This window comes from Megalopta genalis, chromosome 5, assembly GCF_051020955.1.
Source record: "Megalopta genalis isolate 19385.01 chromosome 5, iyMegGena1_principal, whole genome shotgun sequence".
Taxonomy (NCBI): domain Eukaryota; kingdom Metazoa; phylum Arthropoda; class Insecta; order Hymenoptera; family Halictidae; genus Megalopta; species Megalopta genalis.
The window spans coordinates 30730016-30756144 of record NC_135017.1 but is presented as its reverse complement, the minus strand read 5'-3'; the positions used below and the strand labels follow the sequence as shown (position 1 = coordinate 30756144).

The window sequence follows — 26129 nt, the reverse complement described above, 5'->3', positions numbered from 1 at the left end:
CAACGCAGCACGATCTCGTAGAATTCGATCGTTACAGTTCCAGCGAGTGCTGATCTCAGTTTCTTCGTTTGCGCGTATATTCCGATGTCTAGCGCGAACTTACGCGTGCAGACGCCATCCTCCGTTGGCCTTTCGTGGCGAAAGGAGATGGCAAAGCCGAGCGGAACAGAAGCGGAGGAACAGTGTCGTCGTCGTTCGTCGCGCGTTATCGTAAATACAGTGCCGAGCGGAGAAGTCAGTCATTTCCATGCTTGTCCCGAGAAAAATGCTTCGTTAAGCCGAGCCGAGTAAAATGTTATTGGGCGGAGAAGAATATCTTCCGAACGACAGGACATTCTCCTTACCTCGGGCAAAAGTTATTTTATCGATATATGTCTACACGTGCGCGTATCCCGTTTCTTTCCAGAAATAAATTTTCGCGCGTGAGTGCATTTAACCTCTCCATAGAGGCCGCTTTGTTCGACGTTCTCTCTTTCCGTTCGCCTCTTGTTTTTCTTTCTTTTTTCTTCTTTTTTTTTTGCACCGTTTGACGGTTGTCGTTCTTTTTTTCCCCTAAATGTGTCCAACGGAGAATTTTATTTTCTAATTTCGTTGATTTATTCGCCGGGACACGCTCGCCGACTGAGAGAGATTTACCTTTTTATTTCAAGCCACATTTCATTTTCCGAGAAACACAAAACCGTCCCCGTGGATTACGGCAAAAAAAAAGTCGGCGGCTCTCTCTCGCGCCTCGAGGATTGTGTATAACGGTTTTTAGAAGCCGCAATGGCGTAGTACTACTGTCAGCTTGCGAATACAAATTCTAGGAGCATCGACGAGAACTTCAGCCGACATGTAGGCTATTTACACTGACTGTTGGAATTTTTGCACAGGATTTTGAGTCTATATTGTATGCGAACTGTTGTACTCCGTATCTGCGGAAACAAATACGCTTATTATACGTGCCGTTTATTTTGAAAGTGGCATAAGTCACTTTGTTTTTAAGTCGATATATTTAAGGGTTTGCGTTTTAATACGTTTAAAAATATGGATGCTAACTTTCGAGAAGATTTACTTGTATTTGTTATCTCAGGATATATATATATGTATATATATATATATATATATATATATATTATATTATATTATATTATATATATATTATATTATATTATATTATATTATATTATATTATATTATATTATATTATATTATATATAATATATAAATAATTTCGTATAAACATTAAAAAATCACCACTTTTCATTACGGTAAAGTGGCTTATGCCACTTTCAAAATAAACGGCTCATATAGGAAAAGAAATTGATATTTAAATTCGTGATAATAGCACGTTGGTTACTTGTTGTTAACTGAAATATGTAATCGTATAATCGCTTTGCATGTTACGTAATCGATATGCATATGTATGTTAATGAATATTGCAATGAATGGTACATCGTAAATTTTGTTATCTTATCGTTGATTATTTATTGTTATGGATTCCGTTATCGTCGATATAAATTGTACATGTTTATTGTTCCATGTCCTATGTTTATATCATTTGTAGTTTCCTTATATTGTATTTAAATATATGTTTACGATACTACGCGGATTCCGTCGCTTGTTTAAGTTCAAGCTGCTCGTATTTAAACATAAACTAATTACTAGATTGTGGATCTTTATGCGAACTGTCATTTTCGCATGTTACTTTACAAAAAATTGAATTAGATCAAAGTTTCCTTTGCCAACTAAAAGATTCCTGATTGTTAAAATAAAAATAGAAATGCTATGAAACCTCGATAATTTGCACGTTAAATATCTGCACATGCGACAAATGCATAGAGATACGTAGTCTACTAATTACATTGGAAAATATTATATGTATGTATTGCGAATATTTGTGTGTTAGTGTTTTTAAGAAAGAATTTGGATGAGATAATTTTTTTACTCAACCATGGTCGGCATAGAGTCATGCAAAAATGTTGATTTCCAAGCTAAAATCAAAAGCAAAATTATGTTTGAGAATTTGCAAACTTTGTAATGTTTTTCACGAATGTGACACAGTAGCTTTGTATATAATCATGTGTTCTCTATAGAAACATATAAATTTAGAATTAAAAAATCATTCTGCGGTAACACTACATGATATCATTACTTATAAATTCCGCCGATTACTCATCGTTGGAAAGTGAATGAGTATAAAATGTTAGACTAGGAACTGCTTAAAAAATATACTCTATGGCCACAAGAGCAATAAAACGTCCAGAAGAAGATGTAACGCAATGTACAGTAATATTATTTAAGTTCACGCAGTCAAACTGTATAAATACTATATTTGTTAAATAGAAATTTTAAATGAAATCATTTCTTTGCTCAAATTAATGTGTAATATACGATATAGCAACTATGCTATATCGAATAGAATTAAAGTAGATTTCTTAATTTCAAATCTGGAAAAATTTGTCTCTGTAGTAAATGCAAGGAAGCAGACGCCCTTGTTGTGTTACGTTATGATATTGTGTTAATATTCCGAAACCGTAAATCAAGTTTTAAGCTCATTTTTACTTCATGAAAAGTTTCGACTTCAATATAATTAGCTCTGTGTAAATTAATTATCACTTACTTATTTATCACACTTTTTAATCTAATATCATTTTTAGCCATAGATCTAATTATTTTAGGGGATGTTAGAGGAATTAGATTTCCCATAATGCATAATTTATTCACTAGTAGTCAATGAAACATGTGGCTTATTATTTATTCTGATCTTTTTTACTATTCGTTCGTTCATTTTGTACACGGCTACATGACTTCAAAGTAGCTCATTTCCAAATTATCCTAAATTTATATCATCGTTTATAATTATTTTGTCCTTTCAAAATAAATAATTTTTACAAAATTTAATGTACTTAGTATGTATATACTTAAATTATGATACAAGACACTTTTTTTGTCTTTTACATTTTTTAAGTTATATCCAATTGAATATGTTGAATTCTCATTTCATTTTTCAATTGTGAGTTCGATGAAGTTCAGCGTTTGCTTTGATCGCCTTTTGAAGAGTGATGCCTTAGATTAATAACAAAATAAAAATTGGCTGCTATTGAAGAAATCATCTAATAATAATGCCAAAATGGCACATGCCACGAAACGTGACACATATTGGTTACCGAGTTACGCGAGATTTTTTGAATAGGTTGAGTAAAATATCAATATTTCAACTGTTCTATTGAGACTAATGAGAATAATTATAAATTACTTTTTTTATTATATGTAGATTTTTGCTCACATCCGATCCGTTTATGTCAAGTATGAGGAAAAGAACGATCAAGAAATCGAAACCATTTCTCAAAGAAACAATCGAACTACTGGTTTCGGAACGATCTTCGCAACATGAAAATAGAGAGGATGTTCAATTTAATTTAACCCTTTGCACTCGAGTGGTGACTCAGAGGCACCGCTAAAATTTGTTACATCACGTTTTATATCAACATATATCAACAAAGTTTAGATTTAAGAAATTGTTAAGAGTGTAACTGTTGCGTGAGTCGCAACAGTCAATTTCATATGCATAAAATGCATTTTATCGTATAAAATAAAAATACTATAAGTTAGAAAAAGGATTTTATATTTACAGTTAAAATAGTTTCGAGTGCAAAGGGTTAATTGAAAACAAAAATTGTATTTTTTAAAAATTTGTTTTTAAAACACTGCATTTTGTTTTCATTATTCTATGTCAACAAAGACCTAATGTATTAGTAATATAAAATGAAAAAGTGAGGCTTAAATATATAATTTTTGTTGTTACAGTAATTTCTCTCTAATTCGTGCTGAGATTGCGTACAAAAATGAACAATTTGAGAAGAGGAGGTACGATTATTCGAGCCATGCGGCTCGTTTTTATCGTTGTTGACAATCGGTAAATACTGTATGTTTTTTTTCCGCTTTTTGTATGGAAATCGACCACTGTGCTACGGCTAAAAAGTAGCAATTGGTTGAGATAATAAAAGAATTAAAAAATTACGTTTTTCAACTTTGTTATCTGAACCCGGATACGAACATTTCGAAAAAGGAATTTTTCGGGTCATACTGAAGGCATATTAAGTATAATATAAAAAGGAATTATTATATAATTATATAAAATATATATATATTTATATTATATAATTATTATATAAAATTAATAAAATATTAATAAAATATATAATTATTATATAATTATAATATACTGAAATGTCATTGAAATCGGTCCGAAAAATTCGAAAAAAATTTCGATCGCTTGGCCCAATTGTAGAAGAGTGAAGATTTATTTTAAATCTTGCACGAATACCTTTTACACCGACTGTAATTTCTTCCATCATCGCGTTCGCAAGATGCAACGATCGCATGGAAATAAAAACCTTATTTTACCCTTGATATGAACCGGTGACATTGCTCTGAAATTCAAACCGCACAAGATCACCGTTTCATGTGCAATTATCGAACGTTTATTTCTGCGGATCGGGGATCGTCGATCGAGTCGAAGTTCGTCGATCCCGATCTCTCGTGGTAGCAGCGTGAAGAAAATCGCGTATGGCTGTGATCGATAGACACGTTTGCTTCGTTATAAATAACAGAGATCGAACGTCACTTTTTAAAGGCGAGCCGTTTATTTTTGTAAACGCAGTCACTATGTTCTTAAGATCCGCGAACAAAAACAACACGATTCTGCATTTTCAATTTTTATTGCTCCCAATCGACTGTACGGACAAACGCGCGCCGCCTTTCTCCGTGGCATTTGAAAATGGCGATTTTATTTTGGCATGACAAAGTGAAAGTGCCGACGAAGCGTCGCGTGGCATGGAATTTCGATGTCTGGAAACAGGAAGAAGGGATCCTTCGCGTTACTGACAAGACCTTGAGAAATCTTTTAATGTAATTGTTTCATTGCAGAACGATCGTTCCCTCTCAACCAGACACTGAAAGGAGTATTCTAGCGTAAACCACTAAAAAAGTCGATATTTTTTGTTTACATTCTTTGAAAAATATAGATTTAAAAATACGACTATGAAACCTTATGTCTGAATACAGTAATTTCTCCCTAATTCGCGCTCAAATTGCGCATAAAAAAGAACAATTTTGGAAGAGGAGATACGATTCTTCGAGTCTTGCGTCTCGTTTTTATAGTTGTTGACAATCGGTAACTAGAAATACGAGACGCAAGAGTCGAATAATCGTGCGCAATCTGAGCGCGAATTAGGGAGAAATTACTGTACTTAAAATTAAGAAAGTTATTTCATTCAAATAGAAATTAATAAATTAAATTAAGGAAGTGTAATATTCATAATATGAATGATGGTTAAACTGCGGATCTTTATACAAAATACAAATTGCAAGATATAGGAATGAAGCACAATTTTCTTCTGCCTTTAATTATTTTAATAAGTACAAAGTGACATATCAACATTCTTAGTTTCTTTTAATATTTTCACTGTTTTAACTTATACCCACTCATTTTTGCCATAAATGCATAAAATCCGCAGTCTAATGATCATTGGTATGTAAAAATCGAAATGTGTTTCTCTCGTACAGTACATATATTGTCATTAACATACTGGTAACTATTCTGGACCTCGATACCATAGCAATTGTGGCATTGAATATTAATTTCGGTAATTGCTAACAAAATATCGATAATAAAATAATACCAGTTTTAAATCTGTACTCAGAAATATTTTGGAAATTAGAATGAAATTAGAACGAAAATTAGAACACTAATGTTTACTTGCTTCCAAAATTCATGTTTATTCTAACATATGCAAACAAACTCCGTTTCAGTGGGACGTTTAGAATGCAAAAGAATTCAATTACAAATGACTTTTTTTATTTACAATTTAAAATATATTTATATACTTGTTACAGTTTAATATAATTAACTTTGAAGTAAATGTAAAAAATTGTAACAATTTCATACCGGATTTTCATATTCATCTAATTTTCCGTAAGTGTCCTAATACTTTTGAAGGGGTGTGTACTCTTTCCGAAAAATTTTGCGGATTGAAACGTCCGAAAATTTTTTTCACGACTGATCGTAGCATGAATTTCAGTGTTGAAGCCTCCCCCTCACGATGACTCTTTACACTTTGATGTACAACTTTTCTCAGTCACTTTATTGAATTTCGAATGAAAGGTGTACCGACTACTTTACACTACGCAAGGTTCACAAGGGCTCTAGACGACCGAACTTGTTCCTCGTTTCTGCTTCACAAAACGACTAGAGAAAGTCGTACACCAAGTTTTGAGAGGTCACTGTAAAAGGGAAGCTCCAATCTTCAAAGCCGTAATCGATTTATTCGTGAACAAAATTTGTCAAATGTTTTGGAGACGTTTCGATTTCTAACATTGTCGAGTGAATTCATGCCTTCAGTTTTCCGTTTCCTATGATTTGCAATACCATATTAGGGAGAACCGATACAAAGTAAGTACAGATTTATTATGGTATGACTCTGTCCTTTTACGAAATTATAACTGTTCAAGTATCGACGATTCGTTAAAAATCTGAAATTCAGTGCACGAATACTTTTCACACCGACATTTAACTCGGGATAATGGTTCGAGTTACTCTCGCCGTATCACTTTCTTCACGATGTTACATCATCCGTTATGTCACTTACTATTACAACGATTAGAACTTTCTCAATTGTAATAATTTCTTAAGAGAAGCAGAAAATTTACACTTATTGTGCCTACATATTTACTTGAATGATTAATAAATATTATATAATATATAATAAATAATATAATAATAAAATAATAATAATTATATATTATATTATATAATAAATAATATAATAATAACATATAACAATAATTATATAATATTATAATATATAATAAATATATAATAAATATTATATATTAAATACTGATGAGAAGAGAACAGAATTTTATTTTAACTTAGAAGTAAAATTTAAAATGTATACCTAATAGATTATTACAAGAATTCTCCATCACCAATCAGAATCATCAAAGAAAATATTGCTTCGAATTGTACAGGTTCTTGCAGCTGAACTAAATGGAATGAAGATAACTTTTTTCTGATAGAGGTTTTCGAGTTATTGTAATTCGAGTTATCAAAGTTCCACTCCATGTACATAATATCAATTAGATTGTAACAATTTTTTGTGGAAGCCATAATTTGAATGTTCGTTAAACTGTGCAAGTTAAGCCATTAATTGCAATCATATTCAGAAATTAAAACAATTAAATTGTGTATTTCTTCAGATCTCTTATTCGCATTATTATTGGAAAGATATTTCGGTGATTAATTTCCTTACAGAGAATCATATTGTTTGCAATTTCGCATTTTTCAGAGACGACGTTAATTCGATGTCTTGTATTCCTTGACTCCATTCAATGAAGAACAATGGGAGCAATTTGCGAGAATTAACGAAGGATTTTTAGTCGGCTTAAATGCAGCTTTCGCTCGGTCGTCTGCTTTACACTAATATATCCGTCGACGATCATTAAATACAATTTCAATAGAAAAAACTAATAATTTAAACAAGCTTAACACAGTGCGTAATGAAATAACACACATCATTTTTAACGTATTTTTGAACTGTAAAGTGTTGAATTTAACAAGAAAACTATGAATTTAAAGCTATGATTTTACAAAAACTACAGAAATGTAAGGAAAAAGATTTCTCGTGCACTAGAATTTTTCTTGGTTCAGTTTTCAACATGGAAGTTGTTAAAATGAAATGAACAAATTAAAAATCTCTAAAAATGAGTGAACTACTATAATATCTCTTGAAATCAAAGATTATTGCAGTTTGTTTGTTTTTCTCCGTGGCACTATGAAATATTATGAAACTTTCATTTAATGGGCGATATTAATTAAACACTAATTAATACTAACTAATTAACACTAATTAATTAAACACTACATTAATATTTCACTACTTTTCCTTGACTTATATTTTGTGTATAGTTTCGTATAATTAATACTTTGTAGAATTCTCAAATATAATATATAATTCTTATATACATCTTGTTCTCTGATTCTTGTATACATAATTTTTATACGTTACATGCTTATATTTCTTATTTAGGTTTACGCAATGAGTACTTTTCAGAATCATCGAATCAGCGGTTTATTTACAATTTCTCATATACTATATGTTTGCATTTCTTATTTACTTTTATGTAATTAATACTTTAGAGAATTATCAAATCGACAGTTTATTTATAATACGTTTCATTACGAAATTATTTAACTTTCCACACATACAGTTTTTTATATAGATATATTATATTATATAGACATTTCCCATATAGATTTATAGTTATGCTTTTCAATTAACAGTTTACTTACCTGAACCTTATAGTTGATTAATAGACAATTTTGATGATATGTAATGAATAAAAAACGTATTAGAACATTTATTTTGTTTAGTTATTTACACATTTCCATATCTAGACACATTTTCAAACATGTCTGGTATTGATATAATTGTTAAGTAAAGGTATCTTTGATGTCATAAGAGAATCGACTGTACTTTCTGAGCTCCTTTGAATAATGAAAAACATTTGGTCTGAATAAATGCACAAATCAAAAAGATACAGTAAATTCTCTTCAATTGTCCCTCAGCTTGTAAAGAAAAATGGACAATTTGTAAAGAGGAGATACGATTTATTCGAGCCTCATGGCTCGTTTTTATAGTTGCCGATTCTCTAATAACGAATAATTCTTCTTTGAGTAAAATGACATCCGATTAACATTTTAAACATATCCTTCGAATGCATTTTTCGAATAAAATTCGATTCGACCAATTTCTCGACTAAAATCTTGTCCGAACAACGTCTCGAACAACTTTTTCGAGTCAAATTTAATTCGTATCTGACCGTATAAATTCTACGAATAAAAATGGTGTTCGTTATTCGAAAGGCGTTGAGGTGGGACATGGTCCAAAAATGGTTGGGAAACACTGCTCTACAGTGTGCGCGTTTACAAATCACTTTCTGTCGGCTGACTGATCGAATGCCGTCGTCGTTCGACGAATGTAGAATATGAACGCGCGATCGTTCGCTCGCTTGTTCGCCAGCATTGTGACGATAGAGACCCGTTACGTGGTCGGATACGGATAATATAAATCTAGCTATAACGATATCCTTGACATTCGATGGATCGAACGAGTCCTGTTAACGAAAACTTGTACGATTTGTCCCCGTAACGTTGAATATTTCTTTCGGTTCCGCGGTATCACGAAACTCGGCGATGCCGATCCAGTCGAACCTGCTTAAAATTTCAGTCAAGTTTGGACTTTCGCTCGCTATTAGGCACAGTTACGACACGCTCCCCGAGTCCTGAGACTGCTAGGTCCGAAATATCGGAGCCAGTTCGCCTGTCAACGGACATGGACCGGTCGTATTCCTAATGAGTCTCAAGGGCTCAGCCACGGCAAACGTTGGGTAACTCGGCGTAACTGCCGGAGATGACATTAAACCAGATATCGATTTTAGAACTCGAAATAAATCACGACTAGCCAATCGCTTTCCATCGTATTCGAGGAGCCGAGGGCATCGATAGCGAAATAGAGGAAATTTTTTTGTTGCTCGTTGTCGAATCTCTTAATTTATCTCCAGAAAACTTAATTAGGTCGGTCCATCAGTTCGTGCGATTTTAATTTCGATTGTTACCGATATCCAAACGAAAACTTAACGCGCTATTATATTTGTATATTTATATTTTCTATTACTTCTAATGTGGAAATATACAAATATGGTATTTTGTTAAGTTTATTGAAATATGCAGAGTGTTTCCGGCTAAAGTTTTACATTTTTACTGATGTTTAAATAAAAATGAAAACAAACACTATATTTGTATAATTCCATTTTCTATTATCATTAATATAAAAATATGCAAATCTGGCGTTTTGTTCAGTTTTCGTTCAAATATCACTAAAAACATAAAAGTTGCTTCGATACATCACTGCATCTAAACCTGAATACTTCGTAAAAATCGACGACATAATTATATTGTGCCGGTGCATAAGTTCGTGTGGTTTTAATTTCGATTTAAATTTTCACTTTTTACATTTTTACATTGTTACTGATATCCAAACGAAAACTTAACAAACCATTATATTCGTGTATTTCTATTTTCTATTATTCCTAATATACAAATATACAAATATGGTATTTTGTTAAGTGTACTGAAATATACAGAGTGTTCTCGGCTAAAGTTTTATATTTTTACTGATGTTTAAATAAAAATGAAAACAATCACTATATTTGTATAATTCCATTTTCTATTATCATTAATATAAAAATATACAAATCTGGTGTTTTGTTCAGTTTTCGTTCAAATATCACTAAGAACATAAAAGTTGCTTCGATACATCACTGTATCTAAACCTGAATATTTCATAAAAATCGACGACATAATTATATTGTGTCGGTGCATAAGTTCGTGCGGTTTTAATTTCGATTTAAATTTTATGCATAATAATTGCCTAACGATTATGTCTCACACGTCATTCGAAAGCTTTGGCTTTCTCCTGTTATGCAATTATTTATTTATTCGTTCCACACGAATAACAAAGCGGTGCATTTTTTGAAAACAAATGGAGTGTCGAGATTATGTTTATGTGAGTGTTAACAAGAATGAACATCTCCGACATATTTTGCTGTGCGATGAAATCGTAAATGTTTAAATTCTCGTTAATTTGAGACGCTATAGTCTTTCAATAAGTTGTTCCTAAATTCGTGATAAAGTGATTAATTTTTTCAAAATTATAGTGTCGTGTTAAAACAAGAATTTAAACATTTATGATTTATTCGTATGGTAAAATATGTCGGAGGTGTTCATTCTTGTTACCTTGACACTCTATAGTTTTCAAGAAATTCATCACTTTGTTACTCGCTTGGAACGAATAAGTAAACGATCGCATAACAGGGGAAAACCAAAGCTTTTGAATGACGTGTGAGACATAATTGTTAGGCAATTATTATGCGGAAAATTTAAATCGAAATTAAATCCGCACGAACTTTATAATATATATATATATTATTTATTATATATTTATATTATTATTATTTATATATATATTTATATTATTATTATATATTACTTTATCGAAGTAACTTTGATGTTTTTAGTGATATTTGAACGAAAACTGAACAAAACACCAGATTTGTCTATTTCCATATTAAAGATAATAGAAAATAAAGTTATAGAAATATAGTCTTTGTTTTCGTTTTTATTGAAACATCAGTAAAAATGTAAAACTTACTTTGAGTTTGTAATTATTCACAGCACTTTAGCCGAGAACACTCTGTATATTTCAATACACCTAACAAAATACCATATCTGTATATTTGTATATTAGGAATAATAGAAAATAGAAATATACGAATATAATAGTTTGTTAAGTTTTCGTTTGGATATCAGTAACAATGTAAAAGTTACTTTGAGTCTATAATTATGCACATCACTGTATCTTCGAATAAGATTATAAATTTCAACATCTAAGAACAGAAAACTAATGATAATATTATTACTAATAGCAGAATAAGAAGTGAAAGTAATTAGGTAGTAATTCGAATTATATCGGCTCAGGTATTTTAGATACAATATGTGAAGAACAAGAAATATCGGATAATGTGGCAGAGTTGTGTTAATTCAATTACATTGTAATTAAATCTCGCAGTTTAATTGCCTTGCATTTCAATTATGTAGTAACACAATTGCATTCTAATTCAATTTCGCAATTTAATTACCTTGTATTTTAATTACAAGGTAATTCAACTACATTGTGATTCAATTACATTATTCAAACTTTTCAGTTAATTTTATCGCTAATTATTTTAATCACGGTTGTAATTCAAATACAGTTCTTCAAATTACTGTCGCGAATTTTGAAGAAGTGAGATACGCTTTTATGTTTTTCATTCGTGTACCCATTTTTTGTCTCTTTTGCGTCCGGTTTTCTCTTATCTATTAATTTATTATTTCCTAATTCGTGATTTGAATTCAGTTACATCGTAATTAGTGATTGATATAATTTAAGTATTTCATATTTTGTAATTGCACTCCAATTGCAATTACGAATCACATTGTAATTTAATTGAATAGAGATCTGAATTATGAATTACAATGCCACATTGAATTATAATGTAATTGAATCACTTTGTAACTATAATCCTTTGAGAAAATTCAATTGTAATTCTGCACAACTCTGATATATGGTAGTAAAACAGAAGTTACATTGGCAGTTTGCATTTCTTGTACTTTTAACGAACTTTAGATGAAGCAAATTCGATGAATCGAAAAAGAGAGGAGAAACAAGAAAACAGTTCTGAAAAAAGTGCTTGTTGAATAATCGTTATTAGACTGCGGATCCGAACGGACTTATTAATTTGTTTAATTTATTTATTTATTAATTTATTCACAACATTTTAGCGCAAAAGAAAACCCTGTAACACAAAAGAAATATACGAAAGAGCTTTGCTCAAAGCAAATTTACGTAACGATTTTTCAAAGTAAAATCTTTTTGTTGCATACTATCTTGGGAATTATTTCATCCGTTATATTTGAGATCAAAGGATAACGAAATAATTCATTATTTGACATGGATCGCTATTATTTGTATTACGAAATAACAGCGCTGAAAATAACGGTTCGAGATTAATTATTTCACATAGTTATTTCTTTTCATTTTCGATAGAATTTGCTGAGGTCTGCTTCATAATTAAGCGACTTAAAAGGCGATATTGCGAGTCAAGGCGAAGAAATTTATGCTGCACTCTTTCAATATTATTAGTACGTGATTTATAATGCAGAAACCAAACGATACTGCCATATTCCAGAACAGCTCTTGCCAAAACAGAGTAGAGAATTTTGAGTGTATTAGCGTTGTTGAAGAATTTCGAAGCTCTATGAATAAGTTCCAGGGAGCTGAGACTATTTATAGTACACGCAAGTTTGTTAAATGTAAAAAAACTGAAAATTAATTGTACTATTATTCTGTGATCATTTCTAGTCAATTCAGAAATTTTTCTTTTGTTTAAATATTCAGAAAATTATTAACGAAAATGAGAATGTGCTTAAAGATACGCAGTCTAGTCATAACGCTTCAAAGGAAACGACGATTAACAAGAAGATCTCGGTTAGCTACGCGACCGAAATAATGATAGCTTCATCTCACTTTTTAATTTCGTAGCGGTTGCGTATTGTTTACCATTGCTGTCAACTTTTCTTGTTAAAATACTCCATTGAAAACCTATGGGACAGATCAGAGCCGCTGCAGAAACGAATGCAGCTGCAAGGGATTGTTCATAGAAAACAATGGAAGACCAAGTAAATATTAAGTTTTCTTCGTAATTAATTAATTTGTAATTACATTTCTGATAATATTTTATGTGCAAATACAAAGCTATTAAGAGAATCTATATTTAGTTCGCAAAAAAATTTCCAAATTTTTGTAACATCTATATTATAACTATATTAATAAAAATTATATTACTTAAATGCTTATGTGTTTCACTGAATGGATTGTAACGAATCATCTACTAATAACAAAGAAAAGGAAACAGAAATTTTATGTACAACATGCTGTCACGTCACAAAGTTGAAATGAACCTATCATTGTTTCGGCCACTGTACTTTGTATGTATGTAGACAGGTGAATATAATCTCAATGGTATTAATATTAGCTCAATTAACCTCGTTTCATCAATTATACCCCTATATAATTTTATCGAATACATTTCAATTAAATCAACCAGCCTGTAAAACTAATGAATCATTATTAAATCTTAAAATCAACTTTATAAAACTCCACAATTACAGCCATATACTGCTAATTAAACAACATATACAGGGTGATCCGTTTATGTGGACTCGGTGTTATATATCACAAGAAAATAATGTTATAAATATGTTCCTACAAAAGTTGTTTGTTATATGACGCTGCTATATTATGGATAAAAAATACAGAGTCCCATTTAAAAATATTAATTTGACTTGAATATCTCCCCAACCACTTGTTTATGTCATCTAACGCACCCTTCTGTATCAAACAACTTTTGTGGGATCATATTTTTTATAACTTTAATTCCTCGCGAAATATTCCACCGGGTCCACACAAACGGATCACTCTATATATTACAACATATACAGGGTGTCTCAAAAATGTCTCGCAATCCGAAAGTGGCGGGTTCCTCAGGTCATTTGAAGCAACTTTTTCCTTTACGAAAATTTTCTCCGAGGCACCGTTAACGAGTTATTAACGAAAAACAGTGACCAATGAGAGGCGAGCACAGCTGACGCAAGGCGACCGAGCCAATGAGCGGAACTAGGCTTCGTGCGACGGTTGGCTGGGCCGCCTCGCGTCAGCCATACTCGATTCTTATTGGTCACTGTTTTTCGTTAATAACTCGTTAACGGTGCCTCAGAAAAAATTTTTCTAAAGGAAGAAGTTGCTTCAAATGATCTGAGGAACCCGCCATTTCCGGATTGCGAGACATTTTTGGGACACCCTGTATATTTACGTATGAAAGCCGTGTAAAGTAACTAACCAAGTGTAGTGAATAATGTCTCATTATTTTATTTGCAGAATTTGCAATTGTAGAACCAAAGAAGCCATGACTTCTAAATTTCACAGAAATGACGGTTAAGCATATTTTGATAATTAAAATGTAAAGAAATATACAATGTAACAATATGTAATGTAACAATATATTTATTATTTTATGCTCGTGATTATATCCTTAACGATCAATTAAAATATGAATTATTCAAACTAAGTAAAATATAGATAACGGGTGACGAAGTAAATGTTGACATACCAACAAATTTCAAAGTCAATGTAATTCTGTAGTTGTGGTTATTAGTATTCTTTGTATAATGCGTTTACATTTCGGATTAATGGGCATTTTAAAAAGTTTCCATTGTTGTGTTATACATATAATAAAATGTTACCCAAGCTCTTCCGTATTTACAGTAACAATTCTGCAAAAAGTAGATTTAATTACAATCAAAAATAGATTTTATTATTTTGACAATTTATAAATCTTGCAATTAGTCAATCTTCAATAAGTTCGTAATAAGGGCAAACTGGGATAAAAAATTAATGCATTATGGAATTATTTGAGATCTTAATGTTTTATTGATCCAATAAATGTAACGCTAATGAATGTAAAAAGATCGTTAAGTTGCATACGAAATAAATGCAATTAAGAAACGTTTCATATTAAAGAATTATTCATAGTTCGTGCACAGAGTTAGCTCTTGCTTCGATAATTAGTTTATTACATTTTATGTAGAAACATATAAATAAGTATTATCGGTGCAAAGCAAATAATAATAATATCTTTACTTTACAGACAATTAGATTGTCTATACTGTGTGCATCATTTTTACACTGTTGGGTGTAAATAGACAAATGTAATTTTGGTGTTTTCTTCGTACATTTCATATACATGAATGTAAATGATGTATACTTTATACATCATTCTTTTCTTCAAGCAAGAATTTCAGTAGTCGTTCAGTATTGACTAAATTTGGTGTGCTTTTTTCGATAAATATGATGGCTATCCGTAGAAAAATGTCTCTTTTTATTATTTTTAACTTGTTTCATGTTAACGATGTTGAAGGTTGCTATACTTTTCGTAGTGGGTATTTGTTGTTTCTCTTTTAATTTATGAGTGCTTATTATTCTGTGAACACGTTCCTCGTTTTCTATATCTTTTACCAGCATTCAAGACCGTAAAACAGAGCAGAAAAATGCTTAAAATTGGAAGATATATACTCCCATCCAAAAGAAACACTCACAGAAAGTTAAATAAATTTGAGAAATTGATAGGAAATTATTATAATTTCTTCAATTAATTTCAAAATTAATTGTATGAAACTATATATATATTTTTTACATTATATTTATTAAAATTTAATTTTAATAAATAAGATTTAAATTTGTAAATATAATTAACTAATAATTATAATAATTATAACTACTTAAAATTAAATTTTCCTTTCGTCGAAAAGAAACCACGTTTTTCAATTACTCCTTGGACTAACTCCAGCATCCGTTTTATCAGTTTATCTATTATTTCTCGTCCTATTTGGTTTCATGTATGTTGTATTATGTTCCACATATTTCGAGAACGTATCGTATGAAATAAACTCGGCATACGTTTTCACTGAACAAAATGCAATAAATGGATAAATTACTTGCGTAAGTGACAAACACTTGTAACTTAATATGTACTTTCAACAATACTAAATTACTATTTATACTAAATCCGCAGGTGTCCTAAACCTAAACCTAAACAACCAGAAAACAAATGGTTGCGTAAAACTGCAGAATTCTTTCCATTATTGAAAGAATAACACATGCAAGCGACCAGAGAAACATTTCACAAATTTAATAATTCCTGCAAATTACTCCTACGCGCTTTTGAAAATAAAAGGAAAATTAAAACGGATCCAAGTGACGTGGTACATGTTCGATGAAACACTTGCCGCGATAAAACGGTGTATTACATAAAATGTGAAGAGTGAAAGGCTGATTATTTTATTTAATCGGCATGATATTGCGTGACGTTCTAGAGCAGGTCAATTAAAATTATATCGAAACGACGTGTAGTTCCAAGTACGAGTCTTACTTCGCACATCCGTTTGCACAAGATGGATCTTCTTTCATTTCGCGTGAAAACAATAAACAACGCTGTTCATTCGTACTTCGAATAATCATGTTTTCGAAAAAAAATCAGAGATCAAGTAAGAAACAATGCGCTTTAACAAAAACATTGTGCTCTAATGTACAATTGTATATTCTAACGTTTTATACGATGTAGAAACGTGATTAAACGTCAAATAGCTCAAGATTATACTAAAAAAGCATTTAAGACGGTAAATGCCGAATATTAACCCTTTGCACTCGAGGGCTCCGGAGCGGAGCCATTTAAAATTTGTCTTCAAACTCGAGGGCTCCGCTACGGAGACAATGCAAATAATTTTCAGTTTTTAACATAAGAACAGAAACAAATCGTAAAAATTAGTTATAGGATGTTTCGCTGTTGGTGACAAATGACGTTTGTATCCATAAACAATTAAAAAAATAATAACATACAACGATGACTTTTCTTTTAATGCTTATATCATGAACTTACATGTGAATATGATCTTTTCACTAAAATGGCTTCGAGTTGCTGGTAATATGACTCAAAAAAAACTTCGAGTGCAAAGGGTTAATTTCAAAAATATTCCTATGATATCGAAATCGTTTCATTAATAAAACCGAAACTAGAAAGTTTAAATTTACCATAGAAAATACTAGTTTAACAAGTTTGTATTTTAAAAATCAGTTTTACAATAAAACTGAATTTTTAAACCTAGTTAATTATTAATTAAACAGCAATGACGCTCATCGTGTGAATTGTATAACTTGCAAGTTAATAGTACGATGCTATGAAATTAGTTTCTCTAATGTTATACATTAATTATATGATAATATATAATTATCATAAGTGTGCTTTATAATTCATAAAATAATTATAGATTACATTTTAGAGTTTATAAATTAATTAGAAATTATATTTTGCAAGTTACAAATTCATTAAAAATTATATTTTAGAATTCATAAATTAATTAGAAATTATATTCATCTTACGTATTAATTATATAATAATATAAAATAAATATAAGTTTTAAAAATAGTAACTGTACATTTGGGTTTATTGCTTACATTTATGCTAATTTTAAATTTATGCACTAATAGCTGAGCCAATATTTTTTGTTTGTGATTATGGCTTTATTTCCAAATTGAATAACTTGGCGCTTATGTAAAATCTGGTACATAAGTAAATGTAGAAAGATATAAGGTAATATTCACACCTATTACATGAATTGAGAAATGTAAGACAGTGTCTGCATCCGAGAAAATTGAATTCAAAATATTGTTACTGCAAAATTGCTACTTTGTAATGATGAATCGATGAATCAAAATACTATACGAAAATAAATCTATGTATATTATAGCATAAAGAATTTGCTCCACTAATAACATAACGCCAACCGTTCCATGGCCGGTTAAATGGCCGGCTCGACAATTCCTATTCTACAGTTATCAAAACTGTAATGATACTTCCTCCGGAAATCGTTAAATAAATTTATTCATCCGAAAAAATATCAACCCTTTGCACTCGAGTGGTGACTCTGAGACACCATTAAAAAATGTTTATGTCACATTCCAAAATAATTCTTACGTCAACAAAATTTCGATTTGAAACATTGTTAAAAGTATAACTGTTGTATAAGTCACAGGACTCAATTTCACACGCGTAAAATGCGCTCTGTCATATAAAATAGAGACAGCGTAGGTCAGAAAAATTATTTTAGATTTACAGTTAAAGTGGCTTCGAGTGCAAAGGGTTAATATAAAAATCAGAAGAAATCTAAATAAATTCAATCTTAACATCTTTATAAGGCATTTTATACTTTTCACGACTGGCACGGTTGGTGTTAACATTGCATAAAATTATAAACGTTAAAAAAATATCACAGAAATTGTGTGTATAGTTGCCTTATGAAGTATGAAATATTTATTAATATTTTAAACTAACGTGTATCGCACGTGTACATTAAAAGCAATTATAATATTATATATCAAAATTGTTTTGCACAAATAAACGGACTGCAAATCGCCGAGAGAAATCTTATTTGATTGCAGTGATCGATAGAGTCGAGTATCGGGTAAAAATTTATGTCGGAAACATGGTCGCATTAATATCGTAAATTCTGTTCTATTATGTAATGTTCAGAAATTCCTAAAATTCGCGCCGTAATTAAAACGTTTCGTGGCATCTGCAATATATGTACATATATATTACCGAGAATGCTATTATCGGCGTCGAAATTATCTGAACTGAAGAAAATAATCAAACTAACGATTATTCGTGGCGTGTTACGTAAATCGCGATCTCGTCGTATTAATCTTTTAAGAAGAGGAGAAATACAAAGAAATCATTATCCCCCGGAGTGTCGGAAGATCAATGCGAAGTGGGACGCATGCGTTGAAATTTTTATTGCACTTAAACGATACGCGAGTAAATACCTTATCGATCGAACGGTTCAAGAATAAAACGCGGTGTCGATGTCGCCGTGGTTGCGAGCCGGAAAAACCGTTCCACGCGATAATTCGCCATTAATAATTCGCCGTTGAATAAATTCATAGGCCGGCCAGTATAGAAGAACGGGACCGAGGTGCGGATTAATATCTGCGGCGAAACGGCGAGCAACGTCCACTCGTTTTCGCGAGCCCAATGAATCATTTGGCGACGGCAGCTGACGAATCGACGATTTCCCAAAAATGGGAACGATCAGATTCGTCGCGATCGTCGATCGAACGCGACGCGTTGGGACACTGTGCTGCTCCAAAATGGTTCATCTATCATAAAACTTGATATCTCGAACGATTTCGGTATTATCAATCTCCGTTTATTCTTTTCACGTACCGATCTTTTTCTTACAGGCAAAAACGCGTTACGGCTATTCCTATTTCTATTTTTTTTTACATGGCAATACGTTGAATCGAATTTAAACGAAGTAACGTTTTCAATTAATTAAACTAAGATCGTGCTTCTCAAATTAAAATTAATAACACTCCTTAAGACTTTATCGAAAATGAAATTATCCGATTATTAGGTTCCAGCAATTATTGTACGATTTTCATCGGATTTGTGTTAGTTAGAGGTTCGACGATGGTTAAAGGACGGTTCGAGAATGATTATTTATTGATTTAGAAACTAAATTCATGTTTTTATTTAGGATGTCTGATATTTCTTATGACTTTAACAGAAACGAAATTATCCTATTGTTAGGTTGAAGCAATTACTGTACGATTTTCATCGGATTTGTGTTAGTTAGAGGTTAGACGATGGTTAAAGGACGGTTCGAGAATGATTATTTATTGATTTAGAAACTAAATTCATGTTTTTATTTAGGATGTCTGATATTTCTTATGACTTTAACAGAAACGAAATTATCCTATTGTTAGGTTGAAGCAATTACTGTACGATTTTCATCGGATTTGTGTTAGTTAGAGGTTAGACGATGGTTAAAGGACGGTTCCAGAATGATTATTTATTGATTTAGAAACTAAATTCATGTTTTTATTTTGGATGTCTGATATCTCTTATGACTTCAACAGAAACGAAATTATTCTATTGTTGGGTTGAAGCAATTACTGTACGATTTGCATCGTATTTGCCAGGTTTTTTCTTAATAGCTTAAAGACAACAGTGAGCTGATGTTTATTTATTGATTTAGAAACCAAAATTGCATTTCTCAATTAAAATGACTAACATTCCTTTTTAACAAAAGCGAAATTATCTTAGTATTAAATTAGAGCAATTATTGTACGATTTTCATCATATTCGACCATTTTCTTCTTTATAGAAACAATAAACTAAAATCGCATTTCTCAATTAAAATGCCTACTATTTCTTAATTTACTATTTCGAGAAAGGTATCAATCGAAAAGGATCAAAAGAAAAAACACATTTTAAGATTTTAGTTTCAAATTACACTAATACTAATATAGCCCTAAACTTACCGAGCCCGTCACAATGATCGGTTTCAAATTTTTTTAATTTAACGATGTTCAAATTATAAAGATAGTTTTATAGGAAATAAGCAAATACATCTTAATCCAAGCATGTAGTACGATCAAAATGATATCTCGTTATAAAAGAACATAAGGCAGTCACTTTTCTTCAATTAACGAACTCGTAAAGAAAAAACATATTTTATAGTTTCTTGGTTAATAAAAAAATATCAATTGAAAGTTAAGCAATGAAAAGTGTAATTATTATTTCCACAACTAAATATAATTCTAATAGAAATAATTTGTAGTTTGTTCAAGAACCATTTATAATTTGTTTGATAACAATTTATTAGGTTGTTCGAAAAATTCGTTCCACTTTTCAGAGAGTTCGTTTCATTGAATTCATACACAGTAGAGACTCCCTTATCCGAACATTTATTTTTACAATAATCTGGTATCTAAACGTTCTATTATTTAATTAGGTAAATTATCGCCTAACAGAGGACTTCAATAAAATTTTTAGACAATAGAATGTTTTGGTATCAGGATATTACAAAAATAAAGCATCGGATAAGAGAGTCTCTACTATAAAAAATTGAAAACTAACTTTCTTCACAATATTGTAGTACTTTAACTTTTTCAAAAGAGAATAACTGTTATCGTCGAATAACAACTTTTTCGCATATCCGAAAAATAAAAAATATTCTTTTAATGCCTAAATATATGGAATAAACGTTTCAGCGCACTTATAACTGTTTTCATTGGACAAAAAGGTTCAAAATGAAAAACCAACTGTTACATCAGAACCAATCGAAAATTTAAATAGTTTTATTCAAGCCCTGCTTTCGACCATCATCGCCGTGGAGTAATCGGTTTTACGAGCTCCGCCAGTTTCGAGTAATCACGTTACAAATACTCCTACACGTGGTTAGTAACGTTCCCGAGATTCTAGACGATCAGAAATAGAATGGAATTTGCATTTTTATTCGTCTAAATCGACCATTTCGACTACTATGCTCCGTACGGATTTGCCTCGGTCAGCCATAATTTGCATCGAATCGAAGCGAGCGTTACAACACAGGCTACGAATGCTTGACTTTATTCCCTGCCTCAATAACTATAAGAAAATTCCCTTTCTCCTTACCTTTCAACATCCCAGTGTCAATTTTATAATTTCCGTGTAATTTATTATTTTAGAAGAAGAATTTTCAATTTAAAATCAATTAATCTGTAAAACTAAACCTTTCACTAAACCTTGATATAGACACAAAGAGTATGCTGAACGACACCGCAATGGTGATTAACGAATCGTTTAAACCAGGGATGAGCTATTCTGAATCGATTTTCTGAAGAAATGATTTTTTAGAAGTGGTTTTCGATTTTTTTAAAAATCGATTCTTGAATATTCGATTTTGAGACGAATCGACTTTTCTAGTTACTAGGGAGAATGCCCCAGTTACTGACACATTAAGGATAATTTTTCGTTAATTATCCTTTAAATATACTGGAAATATATATTTCCAGCTAAAATTTACGTCAAAATTAACTTTTTCTTGCATTTCATATTGTTTAGTTCTCTAGTTATTCAATGAACCCCTTGACTTGTACGCTCGAGTTAATTCGAGCGTGCTAAACAGACCAAACTGTGCACACTCGAGATAATTCGAGCGGCGTTGTATTTTATGCTGCTATAATTTTTCAGACACGAATAAAATCGAGAATTGAAAATAACAATGTGAAAGCAAAGAAAACAAATCGTTCTATTGATATTTATCATTTACATGGGATTGTAAGCTATAATACTTATTTATTCAAGAATAAAATATAGCCTTTTTTCCATGGAACAAAAGCGCAGTATATCAAAATTCTCCACCAAAAGAAAAGTTGAATTAGGGGCGGTAACAAATGGAAACCTTTGAGGATGTGGATTTGGTTGGATATTGCTTATCTACTTCCAATCAACGGCTATATCTTCTAAACTATCTTCAGAATCACTATACTTATCACTTTCTTCTGAGCCGCTTTACGACAGCGTATTCACATTCAGATTCTGATTCGCTCATTTTTCAATATATATTTTACTAAAATATAATGTAAAATAAAACATAATAATAATAACAACAACAACAACAACAATAATAATAATATTCTGAAAATTAGAAATCATACCAATTGTATAAATATCCAATATACTGAATTTTACTTTCTGTAATCACAAAATGACTGACTGTCTATAAAGATACACTTATCTTTGCGCGCCATAGGTGCTTTCTTTTGTTTTATATACAGTTTGATACACACACAAGACTACATTCTTGCATTTCTGCACTCGTGACAACTGACTGCGATCCGTCGTAGTATTTTCGTAAACTTCGACTGACTACAATCCGTCATAGTATTTTCGTGAATTTATATAAAGGCTATTGTTTCTTATATTTTACGATTTAGTCGTGAAATATTAAACACTTGTTTTTCTTCTTTTATAGTTTAGTTCAATATTTATCTAAGTGTTGTAAACTTGCAATTCGAAAAGAAAGGTAAAAAAGTCGATGTACGTGTAACATTGCAATGTTCGGCTCTTTTCTGCAACGTGGATTAAAATCCAAAATTAAAATAAAAATTTTGATTATTTTCGTATTTTTTTAATTTTTTTGCCAAGACAATGTTCTAAATTGTGTTCTTTTACATAAAAAAAATTTATTTCTTTTGGCCGGTTTCTTTCCAAAAAAATTGTGCATTAATTAAATATTTTCAGAACGTTTTAAGGCTTACATTTGACATGAAATTAATGAAGAATAAAAGTAACGTAAATGTCCCGATTACCGATGCTTGAAGAAACTAGTTGTACCAGTTATCGTGACCTAAATACCGGTAAGTCCTAAATATTTCTAATTTATTTTTCATGCATTTTTGAATAAATCTATACTAAATTAACTTTCTGATAATCTACACAACTCAAATTAAAGTGTTAAATAGCAGTCTTTCGAGGCGCCTCTGACAGACGTACTATTACATAATTCGTTTAACTCGTGACATCGATGCTCTAAACTTATACACGCAGCTGCGGTATTAATATGCAATGATAACGTTATCAGTCTTTAGGCAAAACAAATCAATATTAACCGGTGTGAAAGTAAATAATAGTTATTTTTATGAAATATGATAAATCGTATCTGAAAGCACAGACGTGTAAGAAAAGGAACGACTGAAAGTGAAGCCAGGAGTTGAAAAAGATATTACAGTAAATTATCCCAAATTGTTCCTCAGCTTGTACACAAAAATGGACAATTCGGGAAGAGCAGGTACGATTATTCGAACATCGCGGCTCGTTTTTATAGTCGCCGATTGACAACAATTATAAAAACGAATAATCGTATCTCCTCTTCTCAATTCGTCCACTTTTGTTTATAAGCTGAGAGACAATTGGAGAGAGTTTACTGTACATCGGTTTTGATTCTTGAAGCTGTTACGGAGAACCGAAAAACTTTCTCGCGAAAGTTATAACTAGACCGCGGATTTCATGCATCCATGACAAAAATGTGTAGATTTGTAGATGTGTAGTAGAACATTTATCAACTTCATTATATTACAGTAGAGACTCTTATCCGAAGTTTTATTTTTGTAATATTCTGATACCAAAACATTCCATTATCTAAAAATTTTATTCGACTCCTCTACTAGGCGATAATGTATCTAAATAATACAGAGACACTTATCCGAATTAATATAGAGACACTTAATATAGAGACACTTATCCGAAGCTTTATTTTTGTAATATTCTGATACCAAAGCATTCCATTATCTAAAAATTTTATTCGACACCTCTACTAGGCGATAATGTATCTAAATAATACAGAGACACTTATCCGAATTAATATAGAGGCACTTAATATAGAGACACTTATCCGAAGCTTTATTTTTGTAATATTCTGATACCAAAGCATTCCATTATCTAAAAATTTTATTCGACTCCTCTACTAGGCGATAATGTATCTAAATATTACAGTGATTAGATAATAGAACGTTTGGATACCAAAATGTTGTAAAAATCAATGTTCGGATAAAGGAATCTCTATTGTACTTATAATTCATTAAAATTATTCACAACTGGAATAAGTGTTTACGCAGTTCCAATTTCTTGCAGCAGATGCAGACATTTTTTATTTTGCATAAGGAACCACAGCTTATTTATAAGATATATCGGTTTCGATTCTTTAGAACGAATATTATATCGTTATTTTTCGTTCTAGATATTTGTTGTTGTTATTTTGTTATTTTCCGATTTCGTGTTTCAGTTCTCAGTTAAAGGCAAAATGACCCAGTTACCCTAGTCGCAGCATTACTGACACAGCGATCATATGACACAAATTTTCGACTTAAATGTAGATTTAATGTACATTTAATACGTCAAACAAAACTATAACCGAAACTCAGAATCGAACAATAACAGTTATGCTAGACGCGATTATATAAAATTTATACCTTTAATCATATTTTTATTATTTATTAATATAAATCAATTTATATATTTAATATTGTTACTTTATTAGCTTTTAATACTTCATCTGTTTTTATCGTTAAATTCTTCTTCTATTATATCACATAAAATTAATCATTTTAGCTTCATTAATTAATTCATATTCTTCAATATTATATTTCTTATTTTATAGAATCTCCGCGTATGTATAATTGTTATGAGTTAAAAAATAAATGAATAAACAAATAAACAATTAAAAATAGCGAAAATCACAGTTCTCCACACATTTGATAACATTTTCGATAACATTTTTAGCACGCATATAAGTTAACGAAATCTACGAACCGCATTTTATTTAAATTTTCATTCCAGATTAAGAAGAAAAAGTTAAAAATCGAGAGGTATGTCAAGTAGAAAATAGAAAATAGAAATTTTCTTTGTCATTTCAAATAATAGCAAAATTTAAAAAAGAAGTATTCTATCACTGTAGAGTAAACTAGTCCCTGTATCGTCTCCAAAAAATTCAAATCAATTAGTCTAGTTTTAAAAAAGGTTATTGCGTTTTAAAACGTGACCGAATACTCGTGTCTCCCATATTGACTGCCACGTCGGCCATATGTAACCGACAAGATTTTTTTATCAAGCTTGAAAACTGATTTTTAATTCAATCTGTTAAGTTAGGATCCACGAGATTGAACAGAATTACAAAAGTAATTGCTATAACAATTATCGTCCTTTTTATTGATACATATATAAACCAATGCATATACTGTTCTCATTTTGTGTGTCCTGTGTGAACATTGGCGTGACAGTTAACGTATTAAATCAGTGTTAAATAAATCTATTGTTTGCAACTTTTGAATATTATCCGAAGAAAAAAGACGCTCTTATTCGACTCCTGCCTCTTACAATTGACACAGACAATTTTCAATTCGGATGAAAGTCCATAATACACTTATAACAGTCATGCATGAGTAGAGTGCGGATTTTTATGCAATATAAAAATCGTTCGCGCTAATTCGCAAGATACAGAAGCTGCATAAACATCTATTTTGTCTCTTAATAATTTTAATAATTTGAAA

The 26129-nt window shown here is 30.9% G+C and overlaps 1 protein-coding gene across 12 annotated transcripts in view; it reads right to left on the bottom strand.

Moving 5' to 3' along the window:
- The window catches only part of LOC117223279 (uncharacterized), a 414979-nt gene that overhangs the window by 65067 nt on the left and 323783 nt on the right, over positions 1 to 26129 (bottom strand). The gene's annotated exons all lie outside the window — the stretch shown is intronic.